The sequence below is a fragment of the Loxodonta africana genome, chromosome 20 (genome assembly GCF_030014295.1).
Source record: "Loxodonta africana isolate mLoxAfr1 chromosome 20, mLoxAfr1.hap2, whole genome shotgun sequence".
NCBI lineage: Eukaryota > Metazoa > Chordata > Mammalia > Proboscidea > Elephantidae > Loxodonta > Loxodonta africana.
Genome location: NC_087361.1, coordinates 15,328,357 through 15,355,533, shown reverse-complemented (window position 1 = coordinate 15,355,533; position 27,177 = coordinate 15,328,357). Strand labels below are relative to the sequence as shown.

Here is a 27,177-nt window from a genome sequence, read left to right as displayed (position 1 = left end):
TTCTGGTGCAGACTGAGCTGCCCTGGCACAAGCAGTACCTCCACTTCTGCTCTTCCTCTAACACTGATGGCCTGCCTCACCAAAGTGCCATCACCACCCCAAGTATGTAATTCTGCTTCTCCCCAACCACGGCTTTTGGGAAACCCCAAAGGGTGGCCTTGTTCTTTAGAGGGATAATTTAACCACACCAATCTGTGACTATACATTAAGGTACAATTCTGCTGCTTTGGCAGAAGACCTATGACCTAATTGCTGGAAATTTCCACACCCACACACATACACAAGTGCTTAATCAGTGCCCCAAACATGTTTGCAATTTCCCCAAAGTGTTTTGGTTACAAATCCCTCAGGTTCTTCCAACAGAGCTCCTATGTGTGTGCATGTATTTTCTTCAGATGTGGGCTTAGGAACTTTTTTTTAAAGAGGCTTGGCAAGGTTTTGAGTATTGAGAACTTGAGCTTCACTTTCACCAATAAAGAAGTTAAAGGGTTTGTTTTCGAAAACCTAGTATGGAGTCTAGGATTTGGGTTGTCTGAAAAGGTCAGGGTTCCCAGGATTAAAGGGGCATGGAGTGGCCTGGATTTGGGCAAAGGGGTGGTAGAAAAGGGTCTACAAACTGTACAGATGCTCAGACCTTACATAGGGGATGCCTGCATCACCACACCAGAGTTCCTGATTGTGCTGGCACGGAGTATGCTATTCTGGACAATGAACATCTTGACGGTGACCATGAGAGAGTAAATATCAGAGGTCTACCCTCAAAATACTGATAAAGCACCAGGATTTCTGTAGAATCCTGATATATAGAAAAGAAACCCCACCCACCCACGTAATAACTAAAATTGGATTTTCTGCCAGACAAAAACTGTATTTTCTTCTAACCTTGATGGGTAGTTGGAGCAATATAACACTCAAATGTAACATTCTTTGATTTTATTTTTCTAAATCAAACCAAAGAGTGTTACATTTCTTTTACTTGGCGTGAATGGAGCAATTCATGCTGATTACTCCCATTTCAGCTACATTAAATTCACAGGGCTATAGCAGGGATTCTCAGGCTCATTACTGAGAAGTTCTATTAGGTTGAATAAGGAGCCCTGCTGGCACAGTGGTTAAGAGCTACGGCTGCTAACCAAAAGGTCAGCAGTTTGAATTCACCAGCTGCTCTTTGGAAACCCTATGGGGAAGTTTTACTCTGTCCTATAGGGTTGCTATGAGTCAGAATCAATTTGACAGCAACAAATTTTTTTTTTTTTTTTTTTTGGTTAAAGAGCCCTGGTAGAGTAGTGGTTAAGAGATCAGCTGCTAATCTAAAGGTCAGGAGTTGGAATTCACCAGCTGCTCGGTGGAAGAAGGATATGGCAGTCTGCATCTACAAAGATTACAGCCTTGGAAACCTTATGGGGCAGCTCCGTTCTGTCCTATATGATCACTATGAGTCAGACTTCAGGATATGGGTATTAAGTTCCATACTCAAAGGACCATCTGGAAAACAGAGATAGATTTATATTAACTGGATTATCTTTCTTTGGAGTTTACAAGATTGTTGTTGTTAGCTGCTGCCAAGTCAGTTCCATCTCGTGGTGACCCCACATACAACAGAATGAAGCACTGTTGTTCCTTCACCATCTTCATGGTGGTTGGCATGCTCAAGTCCATTGTGGTGACCACTGTGTATTTGGAGTACCTTCCACCTGAGGGGCTCATCATCCAGCACTATGTGGAATAATATTCTGTTGTCATCCATAGGGTTTTCACTGGCTAATTTTTAGAAGTAGATCACCAGGCCTGTCTTCCTAGTCTGTCTGAGTCTGGAAGCTCTGATGAAGCCTGTCTACCCTAGGTAATCCTGTTGGTATTTGAAATACTAGTGGCATAGCTTCCAGAATCACAGCAACATGCAAGCCACCATACAACAGCAAACTGATGGGCAGCAGTTTACGTGATTAGATTCAACCAAGTAGATTATTTAAATGAGATATTGCCCAACAAGACAATTTGTGAACTCTGAAGCAAACTACAGGAGCAACATAGTGCAGTGCAGAAAACAAAACCTTTGGAGACAGAAAAATGAGTTGTAAGTCCTGGGACAAGTTGCTTACCTCCTCACAGGCTCAATATTTTCATCTGTAAAATAAGGATATTAAGCATATTTTCATCAGGTTATGGTGAAGAAGAAAATAAATGCAGGCTTCCCAGACAGAGGGGGAGAAAAATGTAGAACAAAATTCAAATTTACAAAAAAAAAAAAAAAGAGCAGACTTACTGGTCTGACAGAGACTGGAGGAACTGCCAAGACTACGGCCCCCAGACATCATTTTGACTCAGAACTGACGCTACTCCCAAAGTTCGCCACCTTTCAGCCAAAAATTAGACAGGCCTAGAAAACAAACAATAACACACATGAGGAATGTGCTTCTTAGACCAATCAAGTATACCAGACCAAATGGGCTACACCTGCCCAAAAGCAAAGACAAGACAATAAGAAGGGACAGGAAAACTGGACGAATGGAAACAGGGAACTAGGGGTGGAAAGGGGGAGAGTGCTGATATATTGTGGGGATTGCAACCAATGTCATGAAACAATCTGTGTATAAATTTTTAAATGAGAAACTAATTAGCTCTGAACTTGCACCTAAAGCACAATAAAATAAAATTAAAAAAAAGAAATACATGCTTAAAGACACGTGACCTTCAAGAAATTCTCATCTTATCCTCTGTTATAGCCACAATTAGCTTCTTTGGATCTCCTTTATTTTTTTTAAGAAATTTTATTGATCTATAACATACAGAAAAGCACATCATAAGTGCAGAGTTTAGACGGATTATCACAGAATGAACACACCTTATAATCATCGTGAGATCAAGAAGTAGAATACAACCAATGTCAGGGAAGCCCCTCCTGCACTGGCATCTCCCGGTCATTACTTCCTCCCTATGTGTAATCACTATCCTGACTTCTAACACTATCATTTACTTTTGCCTGTTTTTTTTTTTTTTTAACTTAATACAAATTGAATTACTCATTATGTATCATTTTGTATCTGCTTTCACTGGTCATTATGTTGATAAAATTCATTCATATTTTGCATGAAACAGGAGCTTGCTTGTGTTCACTGTTGAATAGTTTTCCATTGTTTAAATGTACCACGTTATATTCATCCTTATGTCGGTGAACATTTGTGTTGTTTGCAGATCGAGGCTATTACGACTAATGTGATGATCTGTACTCATGGGTATGTGTTTCTGTTGAGAGTATGCCTAGGAATCAAATATATGATATGTACAACTTTAGTAAATACTGCCAGAAAGTTTTCTAAAGTGGCTGTGCCAATTTTCTCTCCCACAAAGAATGTAAAATTTCCTGTGGCTCCGTGTCTCCACACTTGGTATTAGCTTTGTCTTTTTTTTTCAAACGTTAGCCACTTTGAGGGGCATGTACTGTTATATCATTATGGTTTAATTTCCATTTCCCTGATACTAGTGAGGTTGAACACATTTTCACACATTTGTTGGCCATTTGGTTAACGTCTTTTTGTGGAGTGCTTATGTAAACATCCTTTTGCCTATTTTTTATTTGGCTGTTCTCATATTGTGTTTTTATATATATATATATATATATAGTAGCACTATTTGTCAGTTTTGTTCTTTATGGTTAGTGTTTTCATCATAAAAAAAAAAAAAGCAAACCCACTGCCATCAAATCGATTCCAGGACAGAGTAGAACTGCTCCACAGTGTTTCCAAGGAGCGCCTGGCAGATTCGAACTGCTGACCTCTTGGTTGGCAGCCGTAGTACTTACCACTATGCCACCAGGGTTTCCGTTTTCATCATATTAAGAAATAACTGCCTGCGCCAAGATCATGATGATATTCTTCTATATTTTCTTTTTGAAGCTATTTTTTTTACACTTTGGTAAAAAGTCTAAAATCCACCTGGAACTTATTTTTTAATAAAACAACAACAAAAAAAAAACCATTACCATTGAGTTGATTCTGACTCACAGAGACCCTCTAGAACACAGTAAAACTGCCCCATAGGGTTTCCAGGGAGCGGCTGGCGGATTTGAACTGTTGACCTTTGGTTAGTAGTTGAGCTCTTAACCAATGTGCCACCAGGGCTCCAAATATGATATTGAAAAGTAGTCAGAACTCACTTTTTTCCTCCTTGTGTATATCCAGTTAACACCACTGATTTGTAAAGAACATTCTTTCCTCACACCTCTGCAGAGCCACCTGTCTCATTAAGTCATCATACATGAGTGAGTCTGTTTTGATTCTCTGTTCTGTCCTAATGGTCAATTGTTTATTTGTAAGCCAATAATAGGCTGTCTAAAGTAATACTTACATTATGGTAAGTATTAATAATGGGTACTGTAAGTTCTCCAAGTTTTTTTTTTTTTTTTTTCCTGCAATCCATGATAATCCACCAGGCGCTCCTTGGAGACTCTATGGGGCAGTTCTATTCTGTCCTATAGGGTCGCTATGACTTGGAATCGACTTGACGGCAGTGGGTTTTATGGTTAATGACAGTGAGCATTTCCTTACGTGTCTGTTAGCTACCAGAATATGTTCTCTGGTGAAACGTCTGTTCATATCTTTGCCACTTTTTTAATTGGATTATTTGTCTTTTCGTTGCTGAGGTGTTGAAGTGTTCTATAGGTTTTAGTGATTAGACCCTTGTTGGATATGTCGTGGCCAAAATTTTTTCCAGTCTGTAGGTTCTCTTTTTACTCTTCTGGTGAAGTCTTTTGATGAGCATAAGTGTTTAACTTTTAGTAGCTCCCAGTTACCTTGTACCTGGTATTTGTGCATTACTGGTTATGGTTTGTATTGTTTTTATGCTATGTAAGGGTCCCTAACATTGTTCCTATTTTTTCTTCCATGATCTTTATCGTTTATGTTTTACTTTTAGGTCTATGATCCATTTTGAGTTAGTTTCTGTGTATGGTGTGAGGTATGGGTCCTGTTTCATTTTTTTTACAAATGGACATCCAGTTTTGCCAGCATCATTTGTTAAAAACAATGTCTTTTCCCCATTTAATGGATTTTGGTCCTCTATCAAAGATTTTTTTTTTTTTGAAGATTAGCTCACTATAGGTGGATGAAATTACATCTGGGGTCTTGATTTTGTTCCACTGGTCTATGTGTCTGTAGTTGGGCCAGTACCAGGCTGTTTTGTCTACTGTGGCTGTATAGTAGGTTCTGAGGTCAGGTAGTGTGAGGCCTCCTACTTAGTTCTTTTTCTTCAATAATGCTTTGCATATCTGGGGCCTCTTTCCTTTCCATACAAATTTGCTGATTATTTTTTTCCATCTGCTTAAAGACTGCTATTGGTATTTGGATCAGGGATGCATTGTATCTATGTATCGCTTTGGGTAGAATTGTCATTTGCACAAGGTTGGGTCTTTCTATCCACGAGAATTGTATGCTTTTCCATTTATGTAGGTCTCTTTTGGTTTCTTGCAATAGTGTTTTGTAGTTTTCTTTGTACAGGTCTTTTACATGCCTGGTTAAAAAAAGTATTTAATCTTTTTAGGTTATTATTTTCCTGATTTCCTTTTTGAAGTTCTCTTTGTTGGTGTATAGGAATCCAACTGATTTTTGTATGTCGATCTTGTATCTTGCTACTCTGCTGAATCTTTCTATTTAGTTCCAGTGGTTTTATAGTGGAGTTTTTGGGAATCTTTGTGTGTAGTGTATCACCTGCATATAGAGATAGTTTTACTTTTTCCTCTCCAATTTGAATGTCTTTTATTTCTTTGTCTTGCCTTATTGTTCTAACTAGGACTTCCAGCAAACATTAAATAGGAGTGGTGATAATGGGCATCTTTGCCTTGTTCCTGTCCTCAGGGGGAATGTTTTCAGCCTCTCTCCATTGAGAATGATGTTGGCTCTTGGTTTTATATAGATGCCCTTTATTATGTTGAGGAATTTCCCTTATGTTCCTATTTTATTGAGAGGTTTTTTTTTCTTTTAAATCAGGAATGGGTGTTAGACTTTATCATATGTTTTTTCTGTGTCAATTGAGATGATCGTGTGATTTTTTTTTTTTTTAGGTAGTGGATTACATTGATTTTCTAATGCTGAACCATCCTTGCATACCTGGTATGAATCCTACTTGGTCGTGATATGTTATTTTTTTGATATGATCCTGAATTTAATAGGCTAGGATTGTGTTGAAAATTTTTGCATCTATATTCATGAGGTATTCATTTGTAATTTTTTTTTTTTTTTTTGTGGTGTCTTTGCCTGGTTTGGTATCAGGGTTATGCTGGCTTCATAGAATGAATTTAGGTGTTAAGCCTTCCTTTTCCTTTCTCTGAAATAGTTTGTGTAGTACTGGTGTGAGCTCTTGTCTAAGGGTTTGGTAGAATTTTCCAGTGAAACAATCCAGGCCAAGGCATTTTTTTTTTTTTTAACTCTTTTATTTCTTCTTTTGTTATAGGTCTGTTTATTTTATTTTTTACCTCAGTTTAGGTAAGTGTGTGTTTCTAGAAATTTGACCGTTTTCTCTAAGTTCTCATATTTTGTTGGAGTACAGTTTTTCGTAGTATTCTATTATTCTTTAAATTCAGTTGGGTCTGTCAGAATGATCGCCATCTCATTTCTTATTCAGGTTATTTGCTTCCTCTTCTGTTTTTCTTTTGTCAGTTTGGCCAATGGTTTGTCAATTTTGTTGATCTTTTCAAAGAATCAACTTTTTGTCTTGTTGATTCTATTTTTTTTTTTTTTTTCTGTTCTCTATTTCATTTATTTCTGCTCTACTCTTCTTCCGGTACCTTTGAGTTCCTTTTGCTGTTCTCCTTCTATTTGTTCAAGTTGTAGTACTAATGTTTTTATTTTGGTCTGTTCTTCTTTTTTGATGTGTGTGTTTATTGCTATAAACTGACATCTGAGCACTGCCTTTGCTGTATCCCAAAGGTTTTGGTACGTGTTTTCATTCTAATTTGATTTTATGCATTTTTTTATTGCCCCTCTTAGGTCTTCTATTACTCAGTTGTCTTCAAGCAAGGTGTTATTCAGTTTCTACATATTTGATTTTTTTCCCCTTGCTCTTCCTTTTATTGATTTCTATTTCTATGATGTCGTGATCAAAGAGGATGCTTTGCATTATTTCGATGTTTTGTATTTTATTGAGGGTTTCTTTGTGGTCTAAAATTTGGTCTATTCTGGAGTATTTCCATGTGTGTTGGAAAAGACTGTGTACTTTGTTGTCATTTGGTGGATTTTTCTATAATGTCAAGGTGGTCAGTTGTGGCCTTTAAATCTTCTGTATCTTTGTTGAGTTTCTTTCCAGATGTTCTGTTCTTTACCAAGTGTGGTGTGTTGAAATCTCCTACTATTATTGTGGAACTATTTCTCTTTTCAGTGATGTTAGAATTTGTTTTACATATTTTGGAGCTTTTTTGTTGGGTGTGTAGATATTTATTAAAGTTATGTCTTCTTGGTGGATTGTCCCTTTAATCATTATATAATGTCCTTCCTTGTCTTTTATGCTGGATTTTGCTTTAAAGTCTGTTTTCTCTGAGATTAGTATTGCCACTCTTGCTCTTTTTTGGTTACTGTTTGCTTGATATATATTTTTTCCATGTTTGATTTTTAATATATTTATGTCTTTGTGTCTTAGGTGTGTCTCTTGTAGACAGCATATTGATGGGTCATGTTTTTTATCCATTTCACCACTCTCTGTCTCTTTTCAGGTGCAGTTAAGCCTTTTACATTTAGTGTGATTATCGATAGGTCTGAGTTTATTGCTGTCATATTGCTGTGATTTTTTTTTTCGTGGTGCTGGCATTTTCTTTGTTCCTCTTACTTTCCTATGCTCAGTTCCTTTCCTTTGTGGATTTTGTTTTCTTTCATAATTACAGATTTTGTATGTACTGAGTCTTTACATTTTTCTTTTTTATTTTGTTGAGTAGGTTTATTACCTTTCTTTGTGGTTACCTTGAAATTTACGCTTATCTCCCTCAGTTTGAATTTGTGTTTTATTACTTGATATTATCCTGACTTCCTCTTCATTTGAAAGTTCTATTTCTAAACTATTTATTCCCCCTTTTATTGTTTTGATGTTGTTGTCATTTACAGATTGATGTCTCTGTTTCCCCATTTTAAGTCTTCTAGCTTTGTTTATTATGAGAGTTCTTTTCCTAGATTGGTATCTGGCTGATGCTGTCCTGTGGCTTCAACTCAGCTTGTTGTCTGATGTTGTTGGTTCTCTAATCAAAGGACTCCCTTCACTATTTCTTGTAATTTTGGTTTGGTTCTTATGAATTCCCTTAATTTCTGTTTATCTGGGAATGTCCTAATTTAGCCATTGTATTTGGGACAAAGTTTTGCAGGCCATATTATTCTTGGATGACATTTTTGTTTCTTTCAAGGATTTATGTATGTCATTCCATTGCCTTCCTGCCTGCATAGTTTCTGCCAAGTAATCAGTTTAGTCTTATTGTTTCCACTTTGTAAGTGGCTTTTCATTTTTCTCAAGCTGTTCTCAGGATTCTTTCTTTGTCTTTGGTTTTGGCAAGTGTGATTATGATATGTCTTGGGGTCTTTCTTTTGGGGTCTATCCTATATAGGGTTCATTGAGCATCTTGGACAGTCAGCTTTTTGTCTTCCATGGTATTTGGAAAGTTTTCTGCCAGCAAATCTTCAACAATCTTCTCTGTGTTTTCCATTTTCTACCCCTGTTCTGGAGCTCCAGTCACGTGCAAATTTTTGCACTTGATTGTGTCCTACATAATTCTTAGATTTTCATCATTCTTTTCTCTGATTTTTCCTGAAATAAGGTAGTATCCATGGATTTGTTTTCAATCTCACTAATTCTGTCTTCTGTTGTTTCAATTTTTTTCCTAAAACCCTCTATTGACTTATCCTTTTCCAAAACTTTGTTTTTTTTTTTAATATTTTTTATTTCCTGTTGCTGTTTTTGTACAATTTATAATTGTTTATTTATTTTGTTGTTTTGTTCTTATATATTTTTCTGAATTCTTCTATTTTTTTGTGTTTTCCCTGGTTTTGGCTATGTTTTCCTTGATCTCCTATTTAAATCTCTTGGACAGCCCTAAATATTAGTCCTTTGAATTCCATATCAAGTAGTTCCACTGCCTTTTCTTCTACCAGAAGGTTATCTGATTCTTTATTTTGGTCACTTGCTGGAGCCACCTTGTCCTGCTTTTTTTTATATGTTTCAATATCTTCTGCTGTCTCTGAGACATTTAGGTATTATTTTCTTTACGTATTGATCGTTTGTTCATTTGTTTTATCCCCCTTTTTTGTTTTGTTTAGATATGTCAGGGTGGGCAGGCTGGCATGCTTTGCTGCTTGCTCATCTATGGGCATGATAGTTCTCATCACCTTGTCTGGGTGGGCAGGGCAGCAGCAGGCATGGTAAGACCGCTTTGCTATACACTTGTTTGGCAAAGTAGCTGAGGGTGAACTGGGCAGGTGTTGTTTGCCTCCTGGTGTTGGTCCAGGGATGTGGGGGTGTTCACAGTCCCTCACAGATGAGTAGGGGTTTCAGAAGGGGAGTGGTATGGTCTCACGTCCCACTGTTCAGCAGCTGGTCGAGAGGCAAGAAGGGATAAGCAGTGGGCTCCCGGTGTGGCAGTGGGTATGAGTGCCAGCAACAGTCTAGCCGCGGCAGCACAGTGGGGCTCAGTATGATGGGGGAGGGCAGTAGTGTATTGGGATAGGTAGAAGGGAGAAAGAAAAGGAGGAAAGATATAAAAGAGAAAAAATGGCACTGCAGTGGGTAGGGATCATAGGTGACTTACAAGGCTAGTTAGGAGAAAGAAAAAAATGGCAACGTGGCCAGAGTTGGCAGGTGGGGGCAAGGTAGACCCAGGGAGGTGACAGGCCAGTGGCTCTCTAGCTATGCCAGTGTGGCAGTGTGACGGGGCTTGTGGGAAGGAGGGAGGTAGTATATAGGGCTAGGTGGGAGGCAGAAAAAAAGAAATAATTTAAAAAAATGGCAGCTTCGTGGAAACCAACAATTGGGGGCAGGGTGGACCACAGTACCAGTGTGAAGAAGGGGAGGTGATGTACATGGCTAGGTGGGAGGGAGAAAGAAAAGACAGAAGAGAAAGGAAAAAAAGACAGAAAAACAATGGTGGCACAGCAGGAGCTGGCAGGTGGCAGTAGGGTGGACCCAGGCCAGTGGTGGGCCCATGTGGTTCTGTAGCCATGCTGTCTTTATCCCTTCATTTGATGCTTAGGATTCCAGGATTAATGTTTGTATCTGTTTTTACCTAGTTTTTTAGGTCTTTGCTGCAGAGAGATAGCATAGTGCATCTGTCTAGGACACCATGTTGGCTTTGCCTCCAGTCCTGTATTTTCTTCTGGAAGACTTACAGTTTTTTTTTTACCCTTTACATTTAGGCCTAAAATCCTTTCTAAGTTAATTTTTCTCTGTGGTGTGAGGTAACAGTTGAGTCTCCTTTTTTTATTAAAAAAAAAAAAAAAAAAAAACCTTAATTGTTGTTTGATTACTGGTTTCTTGCTTAATTCCATTGTGGTTAGAGAACACATTCTGCATAATTTCAATATTTTCAAATTTGTTGAGACTTGCTTTGTGGCCCGTCATAATGTCAGTTTTTAAGTGTTTTATGAGCATGTGAAAATCATATTTTGTCAATTAAGTAAATCTTGTTAATTGGACTGTTCAAATCTGTATGTCTACTGATATTTTGTCTGCTTGCTCCATCAATTTTTGAGAAATTTGTATTAAAATTTTCAATTCTGAATGTGGATATACCTATACCTACTTGTCTTTTCAGTTCTGTCTAGTTTTGTTTTAAATATTTTGAAGATTTTGTTTTAAGTTTAATTGAATTTAGAATGTTGTATCTCCCTAGTAGACTAAAACTTTTATCATTTGAAATCTATTTCTAAGTAAATATCTTTACCTACAATGTCTGATTTTAATATATCAGCTCCGTTTTGTTTAACGTGTGTGTGGTTTATATGTTTTCATATAAACAGATATGGAATATTCCTTTTAATCTTTGTAAATTAATCAAATAAATCTAAATTCTTATATTTAAGATTTGTCTCTTGTGACAGCATATAATTTTTTTTATTACCCATTCTGACAATCATTGCCTTTTAACTGGAATATTCAGCCTGTTTACATTTAATGTACTTACTGATAGGAGTTTAGATTTGGCATTTGTCTCTCTCATTTTTTTAGCTTAATTAGACTTTATGATTATTTTATTTTTACCTCTATTAGCTGGTTAATCATGGATTTTTACTATTCTTTCTGTTTTTACTTTGTAGATTATTACATATATACTTGATTTGTTCAAATCTGATATAAATGATTACTTCTAACACTTCCCACACTATGCAAGAATCACGGAACACTTTAACACCATTTACTCTTTTACCTTTTGTGCTAGTGTTGTCATGGATTTTACTCTGGTATACGTTTTACATCTTCTCAGATATGATTATTGTTTTATACATTTCATATTTACCCATATATTTACTTTTTCTGTTACCCTTTATAGACGGAAACCCTGGTGGCTTAGTGGTTAAGTGCTACGGCTGCTACCCAAGAGATCGGCAGTTCAAATTTGCCAGGCGCTCCTTAGAAACTCTATGGGGCAGTTCTACTCTGTCCTGTAGGGTCGCTATGAGTTGGAATCAACTCGACGGCAATAGGCGGGTTATTCTTAATTTCATCCTGTTTCTTTGTGCTTCCTATCAGGGACCATTTACTTTTTGACTAAAGTACTCCCATTAGTATTTATGTACTGTGAGTCTCCTGATGAATAATTCTTTCGGTTTCTGTTCACCTAAAAACATCTTTATTTCTCTTTTACTTTAGAAAGATATTTTTACTGGGTATAATATTCTAAGGCAGTTATTTTCTTTTAGCTTTGACATTAGATAACATTTTGATGTTTGTGGCTTCCTTTCCTTTTGTTGAGAATTCAAGCGTCAGTTTAACTACAATTTGAAAGTCATATGCCCTTTTCCTCTATCTGGTCTTAATATTTTCTCTCTGTCTTTAATTTTTAGCATTTTCAATTTAATACATCTATATATTCTTCTCTTTGTATTTAATTTGCATAGAGTTTATTGTGCTTCCTGAATTTGAGGCTTGATGTCTTTCATTACCTTTTAAAAATTCTGTCATTTTTATCTTCAAATTTTGCCTCTGCTTCATACTATCTCTCATTTTTTGGAGGTTTTCATTTACATGTTAGATATTTTTACTAAATATCTCTTATGCTTCCTTTTTTTTTTTGTATTTTTCATTTTCTTTTCTTTCTGTGATTTGTACTGGCTATTTTCTTCCAATCTATGGTCCAATTTACTAATGCTGTCTTCATTTACTTCTAATATGTTTCTATTAAGTTTATAATTTTAGGTACTGTACTTCTTCATTTCTAGAATTTCCGTTTGAGGAGTTTTTATGTTTTCCAAATTTCTGCTGAGATTTTTCATTTTGTCATCTGATTTCCAGAATGTATAAATATTGGTTATGTAAAGCCCATGTTTAATAATTATGATATCTGAAACTCCTGTGAATACGTTTCTATAATATATTTTTACTCTTGGTTTTCAGTCCTGTGGTCTCATCTCCTGGCATCCATAGTAATTTTTCATTGACTGCCTTTCAGACAGTGTGTATAATAAAGTGTAGAGATATTTTAAGAATCTAGATAACATTATCTTCTTCCAATAAGGATTTACTTTTGTTTGCCAGTTAGGTAAGGGGAAATTCATTTTAGTTCAATCATGGATTAGTTGATTTGATGCCAGGCTTCATTATTTGTGTAGTTACAACTGAAAACTTGGTGTTTCCCAGTCCCCCTCCTCTTTGATGAGCCTGAATTCCAGTTTTTGCCCACCACTCGTATAAGACTGTTGGAAACTCTGCTCAGCCTCTCAGCTGCTTGGCTCCTGCTTACAAATAGGCAAATATATCAAGGAAGAAAATCATGCCAGATATTGGTCTCGTGTCTTTATACTTTCATTCTGTCTTGGCCTAAGTTCCTAGAAAAGAATATCTGAGGCAAAGTTTAAGTGTTAATTGGTTACTGGGAGCTGTAACCCCAGGACAGAAAGAGTAAGGGAAAAGGAAAGCGAGGCAGAAAAATAGAAGAAGTAAACAGGTTGGTGGATTACTACAGCTGACCACAGCTTCAAGAAGAGACACAGTTTACTGCTCAGTCACACAGGCTGTACAGAAACACCATGCCTTAGAATAGTCTGTCAGAGGAAGAAAATGAGAGGAAATTATCCAATGGCTCCCTCCTGACTTTCATGGGTCAAAATTTTGCCCCACAAGGCATTAACTTTCATGCATTTGCAGATTATGTCATTTGGACTTTTTAGACCCACAAGGGAAACCAGATCCCATAACTGGCACTATTTGATTTCGTACTTATGGGTATGGTGGGTCCTGGAGCCATAGCTGCAGCAGCTCAGCCTACATCAGGCACAATGGAGTCTCCATGCTGGGACTATAACTCAGCATGTTAGAAAGCTGAGGCAGTACAGAGCTTGTTAATGGAGTAGTAAAGACCTCATGCCCGTGGCAAGAGTCTGAGAACCTATGACACAGATAGGGCCTAGATGATCTGAAGAAGTTCCAAAACTGTGTCCAATGCACCTTCTTTCAGAGATTTTGACTTCTCAAAGCTCTTGGTCCCTAGATAGTTCCATAGTAACTTCTAACAGATGGTTTTATACCTTGTCCAGTATTTCTAATTCTCAAAGGAAGGTTTGATCTGCAACAAACTGCTCCAAATTACTGGAAAAGACAAAACACTGCAATCTTTAAAAGATCTAATTACACTATTATAAAATATTAATTCCATGTACCACCCACACCCAAACATAAATAGTTGACATCAGCCTCACAGTAAAATTAGTTCTCACCTGTAGCTATAAATAACCACTCACCATTATATCTACTTCTCGGATGACCTCATTAGATGTTTTCAATGTCTCATTTGCACATAATTTCCTCAGATTAGTCACTGACTCTATTACTCATAGAAATTCCACCATGACTAAAGCACTAATCATGGGTGGGGCCATTAAAGAAGGACACAAAATTTAGTAGGTAGATAATTTCTAAGGAAGAGAATTCACAACTGGTTTGTTATACAGTTACTATGTATTTAATCCTGATTGTTGAGAAAACTCAATTCAGACTGATGGTTATTTCCTCTTCCATTTTCCAGCTATAAATACCTCTGGCATATGAGTTCTATGGATTTCTCGTCTGTGACTCATGTCCTTGTGACATGCTCTGAGAATTTCAGAATCTTTCTCCTGTTGTTCCCAAACCAATATTAATCCTGCAGTTTTAGCCTCTTCTGGGCTAAACCAAAGATATTACTTCTTAATAATTAAAAAAAAAAAAAAAAACCCTCTTTATTAGAATTTTACCATTATATCTGTTCTATGTTTATGTAATATGGAACAGTAGGTATCAATGTCAGGAGCTCAGTTAGAAGTCCTAAATAAAGGTATTCTCTTGCATTTGCTACCTTCTCATAGCACCCCAGAATAGATTTGGCAACTCTGGATTCAGGTGCCTCTCTTAATATAAGTATCACCCTTTGGAGAACGTTGATAGATGCATGCTTAATGACACAGCTCACAGAAATCCAGAGATATTTTACATTGTTTCCCTCTGAATTAACAATAAATTCAGCACAAAGAGATTTTAGAACTTCCCAAACTAGATTTTCCACGTGTCACCAATACTGGTCATCCCTGTCACTCCAATCTGAAGATGTGTGGTCAGTAGAAAATGGTGACCTTTCCAACAGTAGGAAGACCTTTCTTCAATAAAAGGAATATGAGTGGTTGTGGGTCCCTGCTAGAAACCGACAGTATTTGTATTTTCCTCATTTTACTTACTAGGCATATCATTTTTTAATTTAAAAACTTAAAAAAAAATACTATTTTATTGGGTGTTCATACAGCTGTTGTGTTCTAGGTATTAGATGTTATATTCTTCTAGATATTTATATATTAAATGAATTAATAAACAAGAAATGTTTAGAACAGGGCCTGACACATTGTAATAAGTGCTCAATGGATGTTAGCCATTATGGTTACTACAGAGGAAATTAAATTCATTCTTTTCACCAACTGCAAATTTAAGACATCTATTTTTTTTTATATTTAATGCCAGAGTCCCTGGTTGGTACAAATGGTTAATCGCTGGACTACTAAACGAAAGGTTTGTGGTTTAAACCCACCCAGGGGCACCTTGGAAGTAAGGCCTGGCAACCTGCTTCCAAAAGGTCACAGTCTTGAAAACCCTATGGAACCGTTCCACTCTGCACACATGAGGTCCTCATCAGTCAAAACTGACTTGACAGCAACTAACGACGACAACAATAAAATTAATACCATGCCACCATTTTCCAAAGTAAAAATTCAATCATTCATTTCAACATATTTGCAAATTTTATACATAAAACTTTGCTAAAGCATTAAAAAGAAAATCACACTGCAATATATTAAACAAAACTTTTTTTTGAAAAGCATATATATTTAAATAGTATTTATTTAATAAAAGGAGCTCAGCTGCTAACCAAAAGGTTGGCAGTTCGAATCCACCAGCCGCTCCTTGGAAATCCTATGGGGCAGTTCCACTCTGTCCTATAGAGTTGCTATGAGTCAAAATTAACTTGACTATAACTGGTTTTTTTGTTTGTTTTTTGGTTTTATTTAATAATAAAATCTTTTGGGAATTTTAGAATTTTAATATTGTCCCCATAAATACCTGATATCTGTGTTACCCTTATTTAATAAGAAAAAAATTTCAGAAAAGAATGCTAAACAGGAGAAGTGGCTATTGTAAAATTTTATACTTTCCTCGTATTTGGCTAAAAGAATTTCAGATTGGCAGTCTAGATTATACCTTAACCTCGACCCCTAACTTCTCTAGATCTTAGTCTCCAGACCTATAAAATGAAGATTTGGGTAATATAATTGCAAAGGTTCTATGACGGTAGAGATTATAAAAAATAAGTCAGGGAGCTCTTTTGTGCTAAAAATAGGTCACAAAGAACTTTAAAGTTAATATTTTAGGATTTCTGATACCTTTGCTAAAACAAACAAACCTTTGCTAAAAAAAAAAAAAAAATCACATGTCAGTCATGGTTTCGGATTTCTACTTGGTGTGATCAATCACACCAAACCAGTTAACATCAAATCGATTCCAATTCATGGTGACCCCATATGTATCAGGGTGGAACTGTGCTCCACAGGGTCTTCAATGACTGGTTTTTTGGAAGTAGATCACCAGACCTTTCTTCGAGGTGCCTCTAAATGGACTCAAGCCTCCAACCTTTTGGTTAGCTGCTAAGTGTGTTAACCATTTGCACCAACCAAAACCAAAACCAAGCCCATTGTCGTCGAGCCCATTTCAACTCATAGTGACCCTATAGGACTGAGTACAACTGCCCCATAGAGCTTCCAAGAAGCACCTGGTGGTTTCCAACTGCCAACCTTTTGGTTAGCAGTCTGTCACGGATTGAATTATGTCCCCCCGAAAATGTGTATCAATTTGGCTGGGCCATGATTCCCAGTATTGCATGGTTGTCCTCCATTTTGTGACTGTAATTTTATGTTAAGAGGATTAGGATGGGATTGTAACACTACCCTTACTCAGGTCTCCTCCCTTATCCAATGTAAAGGGAGTTTCCCTGGGGTGTGGCCTGTACCACCTTTTCTCTCTCAAGAGATGAAAAGGAAGCAAGCAGAGAGTTAGGGGCCTCATACCACCAAGAAAGCAGCACCAGGAGCAGAGAGTGTTCTTTGGACCTGGGGTTCCTGTTCCTGAGAAGCTCCTCGACCAGGGGAAGACTGATGACAAGGAATTTTCCTCCAGGGCTGACAGAGAGAAAGCCACTCCCTGGAGCTGACACCCTGAATTTGGACTCGTAGCCTACTAGACCATGAGAAAATAAATTTCTCTTTGTTAAAGCCATCCACTTGTGGTATTTCTGTTACAGCAGCACTAGGTGACTAAAACATAGCCATAGCACTTAACCACTATGCCACCAGGGTTTCCTGCACCGAACTAGGGACTCCATAACTCACAGAAGACCTATTAATGGTGGGTGCTCACACCAAGCAAAAGAAAACTGTCCATAAATGTCAAGTTAGTGGCTGTTCTTCGTCTTTCATTATTTTGTAATACATTTGTGTAAAATATACCACAGCAACAGTTCAGTCAAAATTGAGATTATCAAAAGTTAGTTGTGTGTATTTTGCTGACTGCATGGTAGCAATCATTCTGGCTAAAACACGGTTAACATATTTTCCAAGTGTAGGCCTCTCAGAGGGAGTTTTAAAAGTTGAATAGCTGGTGTCAATCAGAAAGGTGTGGAGGCAAGAGAGGAAATAATTACTCAATTGCTTTTGGAAACCATCTTGCAATTAACATCAAATTACATGAATAACTTACCATACTAAGATTCAATAACTTACTGTTTAAGATACATTTTCCAATTTTAAAGGTTTAGAAATTTTGAAATTGAAAAAAGGAAGAAAAATTTTAAATAGCTATATTTTTCAAACCAGTTAGTGTGTGTTTGCCATATGCCTCAGTGTGTGTTTAGTTTCGAGAAGCAGAATATACTATTAACAGTGGTTTAATATAGGGTAGCTATGAGTCAGAATTGACTCGACGGCACTGGGTTTTTTGGGTATCACTTTACAAGGTCCCTGGGTGGTGTGAATGGTTTGCACTCATCTACTAACTGAAAGGTTGGTGATTCTAACCCACCCAGGGACACAGTGAAAGAAAGGTCCAGTGATCTGCTTCCGTCAAGATTACAGCCAAGAAAACCCTGTGACTCTCACCTCTACTCTGTAATACATGGGGTTGCCATGAGTTGAAATCGACCTAATAGCAATGGGTTTGGGTTTTCTGGGTTACTTTACAACCACAAAGTCTGGAGGACAACGGTTCCAGGTTTGTTAGAGTAAATCCACAATTTCATCAGGGGACAGTGCTTTCCATCCACCATCCTTGGTACATTGGCTTGGTACCTTCATACTTGTAAGATAGCTCTCCTTGTTCTAGGCACCACATGGAAATATGACAACATTTGGGGCCCTAACTGAGTGCTTTTTCCCATGTGTTACTATTTTTAGGGAAGAAATCCTTCCCAGACTTCTTCTTATGTTCCACTGGTGAGAATGCAATCTCATGCCTGTGCCTCAGCTACAAGAGGCCTCGCCACACAACTCCTGCCCCATCCAGTCTGTGTTAAAGGAGCCACGCTCAGCCAGCAAGAAAAATGGGGTATACAGCCAACACAGTCACTGCTTACATGTTGGTGTATGTTGCTATAAGGAGCCCTGGTGGTACTGTGGTTAAGTGCTTGGCTGCCGACCAAAAGGTTGGCAGTTTGAACCCACCAGCTGCTCCGTGTGAGAAAGATGGGGCAGTCTACTTCCATAAAGATTACAGCCTTGGAAACACTGTGGGGCAGTTCTACTCTGTCCCGCAGGGTCGCTATGAGTCAGAATCAACTCGATGGCAATGGGCCAGGTTTTCTGGATATACATTGCTATAATGTAAAAGCTATGCCACTAGTATTTCCAATATCAGCAGGGTCACCCATGGAGGATAGGTTTCAGTAGAGCTTCAGACTAAGATGAAAGGCCTGGTGAGCTACTTCTAAAAATTGGCCAATGAAAGCCTTATGAAATGCAACAGAACATTGTCCAACCTGCTTCCTCTGAACACATCATCAAAAGGACTCGAGAACTAGAGGAAGACATCGTGTTTGTGAAGTAGAGGACTAATGACATTAGTCAGGAGCTGACTTGACAGCAGCTAACAACAACATGTGTCCTTCAAAACTTTTTTCTTGGTGAGGTTTTTTTTTTTCTACATTATTCAAATCATACTGTACATCAGATTTGTAACCTGCATTGATAATTTAACTTTTTACCATAAGCAACATTTCACCATAAGCATGTTTCATAATATTAGTCTTTGGAAATTTTATTTTAAACAGCTACACAATATTCCATGCAAGAAACACACCATAATTTACTTATCTTGTAATAAGCAACATTCCTTTCATTTAGGAAATACCCACGAGGTATATCCCAGAGGCTTTATATAAGGACTTCTAATCTTTAGAACAATCCTGCAAGGTCCCTATTATTATTCCTGTTCCATAAATGAGAAAACTGAAACTCACAGAGGTTAACACTTACCCGATATTCCTGCTGGAAAATGGCAGAACAGGGAACTTGAGCCCAGGTTGATCTGCTTCCAAAACCAGCATACATAATGATAGTTATCCAACACTGTTGGGAAAGCAAAGAAATTGAAATCCAAAGGAACAGGCCAATTTGGAATTATAGAATTAGTTTATTATTGAGCAAAACCAAAAAAACCCAAAGCTGTTGCCGTTGAGTCAATTCCAACTCATAGCAACCCTACAGGACAGGGTAGAACGGCCCCATAGGGTTTCCAAGGAAGACCTGGTGGATTTCAACTGCTGACATTTTGCTCAGCAGCCGAGCTCTTAACCACTATGCCACCAGGGCTCCATTGAGCAAAGACAAACAAAAGCAAATTCATGCAGACAGGCAGCAAGTGGCTACAAAGGTACTGCAGATATTCAATTCCATATACACAGGATTAAAGCCATAGCTGATCATCTAACGTTTGGTAAACAGACTGTAGTTATTCAGTTTGCATCAGTAGTTATATTGAGCTTACTTTGACATCTTGTTTCTCATAGTTCCTGATCAGGCTTATTACGGCTTTTTGTTCATCATAATTCTTTATCAGTACTTCCTACAGTTGCCCCAACAGCATATCTGTCTAGCACATATGGTTAGTCACATTCTTCAACATTCCTCAGTAAGCTTAGATTTAAGTTCAGTTTCCACAGCACCAAAACACCAAAAGCTTCCCAATTTGATTCTTTTTTAGCAAAATAAATTTTGTTAGCCAAAAAATTTATATGTGTATATACCAAACGAAAAAACCAAACCCATTGCCATCAGGTTGATTCCAACTCACAGTGACCCTACAGGATAGAGCAGAACTGCCCCATAGGGTTTCCAAGGAGCAGCTGGTAGATTTGAACTGCTGACCTTTTGATTAGCAGCGAATCTCTTAACCACCGCGTCACCAGGGCTCCATTATATATGTATAAACCCATTGCCATCAAGTTGATTCTGACCCATCGCGACCCTAGAGGTCAGAGTAGAACTGCTCCATAGGATTCCAAGGAGCAGCTGGTGGATTTGAACTGCTGACCTTTTGGTTAACAGCTATATCACTTAACCACTGCACCACTAGGGCCCCATTATATATATATATATATGTGTACATATATATATATATATATAAACTTCATTCTTTCTCAAGTAGGCTTGATCCATATCCTCTAACAGGTGAAAACAGTCTTTTTGTTCTTAAAGACATTAAGAAGACCATACAGTGTCTATTGGCATCAGCAGTTAAATGCAATACATGAGTAAAAGAGGAAAAATAAAAAGGATTCAGGGGCAGGAAGAAAAATGCACATACAGGGCAAACGAAGGGAAGAATGGAAAGTGCTGTGATTATTGTCAGTTCTGCTGTGACAGAATAAATTCTAGAGCAGACTGGAAAACAGCATGGGCAAATATTTCTGGCCAGTAAGCAGGACAAGCAGAGACTAAGCCAAACTCAACTGCTGTCACTGGTTGTATCACTACAATTTGCCTTCTCCTCCTTCCCTCCCTACCCAAGGACTTGGGCTCTATTACAACTCCCTGTTCACTTTCAGGCAAGCTAGGCCTAGTCTAAATTATTTTCCTACTCCCCTTCCAGGATATGCTCCAATGAGCTTTTCCAGTATGCCACCTCCCTTCATTGTTCAGTCCTTGCCTCTGACTTCCCCTCTTGCCCCACATCCTCCCTGCCTGTGGCGTGGGTGGTTCTTGGAGAAAGGTGACATAAACAGCTTCCCTTTGGACTAGACACTGCAGAGCTAAAGTGGAAGCGCTGCTGGCAACGTTCCTTGTAAAGTCAGAACACTTAGTGAAAAGCGCTGATGGCCTGGCAGATGGAAAATGAGAGTTCCCTATGGAGTAGGCCATGTTCACAGAGCCTCCCAGCCTCCCTTCTTTGCCCTCTGTCACAGTTAGCAAGGGTCACACTAAGTCAGTGAACAAGAGAGCCCTCTCAATCTGTCTGACCAGCCTAGGCTAACGCATAGGGCTAGGCTTTGTGTTGGTTCTTAGGAGTGTTGCTTTGCCAAATCCTGACAAGGGCCTCTGGAAGGGAGAGGGGAATGTAAATATTTGCCTTAGTCTGATCTTTGTGAATAACAAGAAAGAAGTGTTGGTTTTACCTTTCTCTATTCTAGACTACTAATATTATTACTTCCAGATGCTGTGGATTCAATAGTGACCTCATGTATGTCAAACAGAACTGTGTTCCACAGGGTTTTCAATGGCTGAGTTTTTGAAAGTAGATTGCCAGACCTTTCTTCCAAGGTGCCTCTGAGTGGGCTTGAACCACCCTTTCAGTTAGCGTTAACTGTTTACATCACTCAGGAACTGAGTATTCTCTCTCTCACACACATACACAAACAACAACGGCGATGAACCCCTCCACCAAAATAAAAACACACCCGTTGTTGTTGAATCAATTCTGACTCATAGGAACCCTATAGGACAAAGTAGAATTGTCCCATAGGTTTCCATGCTGTAATCTTTACAGAAGCAGACTGCCACATTTCTCTCCCACAAAGCAGCTGGAGGATTTGAACCACCAACTGTTTGGTTAACAGCTGACTGCTTAACCACTGTGCCACCAAACAAAAAAACCAAACCCATTGCCATCAAGTAGATTCTAACTTGTAGCTACCCTGTAGGAATATTCTCACATAGCACCTTATTATGAATAAGAATGATAGAAAAAGAATTGATGAATTTGTAATATGGAGTTGGCAAAGAATGCTGAATATACCATGGACTGCCAGAAGAAGGAACAAACCTGTCTTGGAAGAAGTACAGCCAGAGTACTTCTTAGAAGCAAGGATGACAAGACTTCTTCTCACATAATTTGGGCATATTATCAGGAGGGACCATTCCCTGGAGAAGGACATCACGCTTGGTAGAGGGTCACCGAAAAAGAGGAAGACCCTCAATAAGATGAATTGACACAAAAATGGGCTCAAACGCAGCAACGATTACAAAGATGGGGCAGGACTGGGCAGTGTTTCATTCCGTTGTACACAGGGTCACCGTGAGCCGGTACTGGCTCAACCGCACCTAACAACAAGTTTGGGATTTACTTAAGGCAGGAGAAAGATGATGAGTGAAGATGTGATAAATAAATCTTATTATAATGTGCTTATATGATAATAAATCTTATAAAACAAGTATATTTTATAAATGTATAAATAGAAATAGAGTAGACTTTGAGAAATACAGATCTGGTTTTCATTCTGGCTCCCAATGTCCTAGCAGAGTGACACTGGACAAGCTGGTCAACTTCCTTAAGCATCACTTGATTTCTTCATTGCTGAAATGAAGGTGGTAATGTCTTCATCAAAGTGTTGTTAAGGTAAATGAGAATGTCCATCACACGTAAGGCATAAAGTGATTGCGTAGAAATACTAGTTCCCTTTTCCTTCTCTTTCACCTAGTAGCCCAAGAGGATGTAGACTTTTCAAAAATTTCAATTGATCAACCAATGCATTAAAGTATTGAAACATTATCACTACTCTCGAAGAGCTTATAATCTAGTTGAGGACATAATGATAAATCACATGGAGCAGTAAGAGAACAATATAAGAATATTTAGTTAAGTAATAAACTGTATGTGTGCTTCAGCTTATTTAAATATAATTGCTATGAAAAAAGAGAACTAAACGTGGGCTGGGATTTTGTGCCATGGAACTCTTCCCCCTTCTAGGGTCTTCTAGGTATCCTATGGAGTAAAAAATAAGACATGGCTGGAGTTAATTATATAAAAATATTAATTCATATATTTTTTCACATAAAAATAGACTAACAGGTATATTTGATGACATTTCTTTTAGGTGTGCTCTGGACAAAGTTCTACAAATCCCCTGAGGACTAGTCCAAACTCTACTTCTAAAACAAAAAAAAATGCTCTTAAGATTCCATGTTAGAATTCACCTCTCCTTCCAACCTTTATACATCAACAGTAGTTTGCTCCACCTTGTGTCTATCATGGCAGTTATGAAAGTATTTTATATAGACAAATTTTCTCATCCTTATTCACATTCAGTAAAAGAATCCATCAAAAATGTGTGAAGAATCTCAAGCTCTTTCCAACTCCCACTCAGTAGAGAAGGAGATATCTTACTAAATACCAAAAATAATACAAATATGCAAATCCCCCTTTGGAAGTCCTCATACTTCATGAGATTGACCTCTATAAGGGAAAAAAATAAGACTCTAATCAGACTTCTCATCTTTTTGTCTTAATTTTGAAGATGATAGAAAACATTCACATTTTTAAAAGTATTTTCATATGACTCACGGTCATGTTCCTTCTCAGCCGTCTAATACAAATTCAGGATGTTATTTATCATCTCCATAGAAACTATTCTTCCATATTCATCTGGCCAACTCTTGCGCCACATCCTAAGGAATTAAGATGTATTTCATCTCAAGAATCAAAGTAATAAACGTGGCAGGAAAGCAATACTTATTATGTGGACAAAATCCAAATAAGGTCAGTCAAAAGTAGAGAACAAAAGAACTTACATTTACTATCTTTTCTATGTGCCAGATACTGTCCAAGATATTTTATAATTAACAAATTTCATCTTCACAACAATCTTATGAGGTAAAATAAATAAATAAATATCCCCACTTCATAGATGAGAAAATTGTAGTGCAGTGAAATCACTTGTCCAAGGTCACAGAGCTACTAAATGATGGTCAAGACTCAAACAAGCAGTGAGACTCAAAACAAAATGAGAGTCCCAAAACAGAGGCTCATAAGCCCTGGTGAATTTTGAGCAAGGATAGTAAAATCTTCACCTAACGTGATTAAAGAATGGAGTATTCTGCTAATCCAGAAATTCCCTTAAATGTCAATACAGTAACAGCAAGACATTTGCAGTAATACTGAAAATCTCACTTTAAAATAAGTCTATTTCCTTTTCGTATAAGTTTTTTTCACCTATATATGTCTATAAATATGTGTATATATATTTAATTTTTTCATTAAGGGGGGAAGATACTCTTGTCCCACCTTGGGGATCATGAATAGAAACATTTGAAACCGCCATTCAAGAACTAAAGACGTAGAAAGTATTGGGCCAAATTGGGTTCTGATCACTGAACATGACTGGGAATTTGATATCATAAATAAATACTGACTGAGAGCATTTCTTATAATTCATCTCTGTTATGATTCATTCCTACTGTCTGAAGGCAAACAAAAGAAAAATCAGGTCAATCAAGATTTTCATGTAAAATGAATACATGTTGTGTATAAATATTTATCTATTCAGGACAAATTATCAGAATGTTATTTTAGATACCAATTTATATGCATTATCATTGTGATGTATGATTAATAAACAAAATAAAATGGAACTATTTTTAAAGTATTTTATTTTTATTTCATCTTTTACATTTCTATTTTTCTGAATTTTTATGATATATATAATTGGCACAGTGACACATACACATGTATGTGTGTAAATGGGGTCCCTGGGTGGCCCAAACAGTTAAGCTCTCAACTATTAGCCAAACGGTTGGTGATTCAACTTACCCAGAGGCACCTCAGAAGACAGGCCTGGTAATCTGCTCCCAAAAGGTCACAGCCTTGAAAACCCTATGGAGCAGTTCTACTCTGAACACATGGGGTCATCATGAGTTGGAACTGACCAGAAATCAACTAACAATAACATATATATGGAATTTATAACAGGATTTTAAAATAGAACTCTGGAGTTGGGTGGAGGGGAGAATGTTGCCCCCATGACTTACACCCCCTGGTTCATGCCCAGGTTTGTTGTTACATAACACAAGGGGTTTTACAGATGTAATTAAGGAATTAATCGGTTGATTTTAAGATAAGGAGATCAGTCTGAATTTTCCATGTGGACCCAATGTAATCACATGAGTCCTTGTCTTAGGCTGGGTTCTCTAGAGGAACAAAACCAGCGAAGCGTATACACCCAATCCTTACTTATCAACATGGTTGGGTTCTAAAGAATAGGTCTTTATGAGAAAATTGGCATCATATAAAAGTGGAGGATGACCACATCAGATCACAAAATGGAGGATGACTACATCATTACATAACTACCAAATTACACCATTATATAACTGCCAAACCACTCAGAATCATGGCCCAGCCAAGTTGACACATAAACTTAACCATCACAGCCAACATTACTGTTGCCTTACCTGGGTATTTGTTACTGCCAGACATATGTCATTAATGTGCAAAATAGTAGGGTGGTAAATTTTTTACTATTATGGTAAATGAGAAATATCGGGTAATTAGACAGTCAATAAGTGAGGACTAGGTGTACATGTAAGCATATATAGAGCAATTTCTCTCAAGAAAATGGCTCATGCAGTTGTGGAGGCTGGCAAGTCCCAAATCTGTGGGTCAAGCGTCAGGCTGGAGGCTTCTCCCAACTCATGTGGTTGCAGGGGATGATGAACTCAAAATTGTCAGGTCAGAGAAAAGGCTGCTGGCTCACAGGGTTGCAGGAGCTGGTGAATCCCAAGATCTGCAAGTCAGGTGGCAGGCTGCCGTCTTTCGTTCCAAGACCCAGAGTCAGAGAATCATGAGTCAGCCGCAGGATCCAGGGCAAGGGTGAGTCTTGCTGGAACATCCATTTATGTATTGGAACCAGGTCTCAACCCCATGAAAACTCCCTTTTCAACTGATTGGCTGCTCATAGCAGATCACATCACGGAGGTGGTTACATTATATTACGTTATGGAAGAGCAATCAGTCAAATGTCTGCCAAACCACTGAGAATCATAGCTTGGCCAAGCTGACACACGTAACTTTAACCATCACAGTCCTTAAAAGCAGAGATACGAGGTGGAAGTAGAAGTCAGAAGCACAGCATGCAGTTTCTTGCTTGGAGACGAAGAGGACCACATGGAAAACAGGAGAAGGAAATGAATTGTGCCAACAACCAGTGAGCTTGGAAGAGAATCCTGAGTCCTAGATATGAACATAGCTTCAGCCATCTTGATTTTAGCCCAGTGGCAATCTGAGCCAAGAATCCAGCCATGCCACACCAGCCTTCTGACCTATAAAGACTGTAAGATAATAAATTTGTGTTTAAGGAACTAAGTTTCTGGTAATTTCTTACAGTAGCAACACAAAACTAATACAGAATCTCATTTGTGACTAAGGCAAGAATAGATGATACACTGCAAGTGAGATATGAAACAAACCGTCATGACCCAGAACACATTAGATAAAGGAATAAAGGATTGAGAAGTTGGAGATTAGGAGAAAATTTTGGAGGAGAAAGTTTTCACAAAGAGATGTGCTCTGCGCAATCTCCTCATACTCTCCTTTCTTCCCCTCTCACCCCTTCCAAAGCACCTCCTACTAATCCCAACCTAATAAAATGGCTGTCAACAGGATTACTCAGAGACCTTAAAAAGCCTGAGTTCCTACAAGTGGACACAAAGTGAGCCAGAGCCCAAGTCACCCCTGAGATGCTAAAGTAGCTGGTAGCAGCAGAGCAGAAGGCTACATATGGGGTGTTACCACTCTCCCCTTCTGTGATGGGTCAAAAATCCAAGAAGGTAGCCTGCCAAGGTGAGGGTACCCAAGTAATAAATGCTGTGGGCATATCCCTGGGAATAGAAGTGAGGCGAGATGGGCAGTGGCCAGGCTTGCTGACAACAGGGAGCTGTAGGGAGAAGGGCCGAGCAGGAGAGCCTTCAGAGGATCTCAGAGTAGAAAGCTAGCTTTAAACATCAGCCAGGCCCAGAGAGTGCAGGGACCAGCCAAGCAAGAACTTCTGGCCCCATTTAGCTCTCTCCCAATCCCTAACTCCCCTTCAACTTCTCCAGAATCAGAATTTCTTCAAAGTCAACAAGTGAGAAGTCACTGGGGGTGTGGTGAGCTAGTGAGAAAGATGAACTCCGTAAAGTCCTCTTTGCTGGGCCCAGGTTCTTACCTGCAGCAGGCTTCATC

The 27,177-nt window shown here is 38.1% G+C and overlaps 1 long non-coding RNA gene across 3 annotated transcripts in view; it reads right to left on the bottom strand.

Annotated features, from left to right (window-relative positions):
- LOC111753069 (uncharacterized) overlaps positions 1 to 27,177 on the bottom strand; it is a 73,430-nt gene that overhangs the window by 9,993 nt on the left and 36,260 nt on the right. For 2 of the 3 annotated variants that reach the window (XR_002787925.2, XR_010318694.1), the window contains 2 exons: positions 19,221 to 26,285; positions 2,267 to 2,380 (listed from right to left, as the gene is read on the bottom strand). This is a non-coding gene — a long non-coding RNA (uncharacterized LOC111753069). The remainder of the gene's footprint in view (positions 1 to 2,266; positions 2,381 to 19,220; positions 26,286 to 27,177) is intronic. The other variant, XR_002787924.2, reaches the window with a different exon arrangement.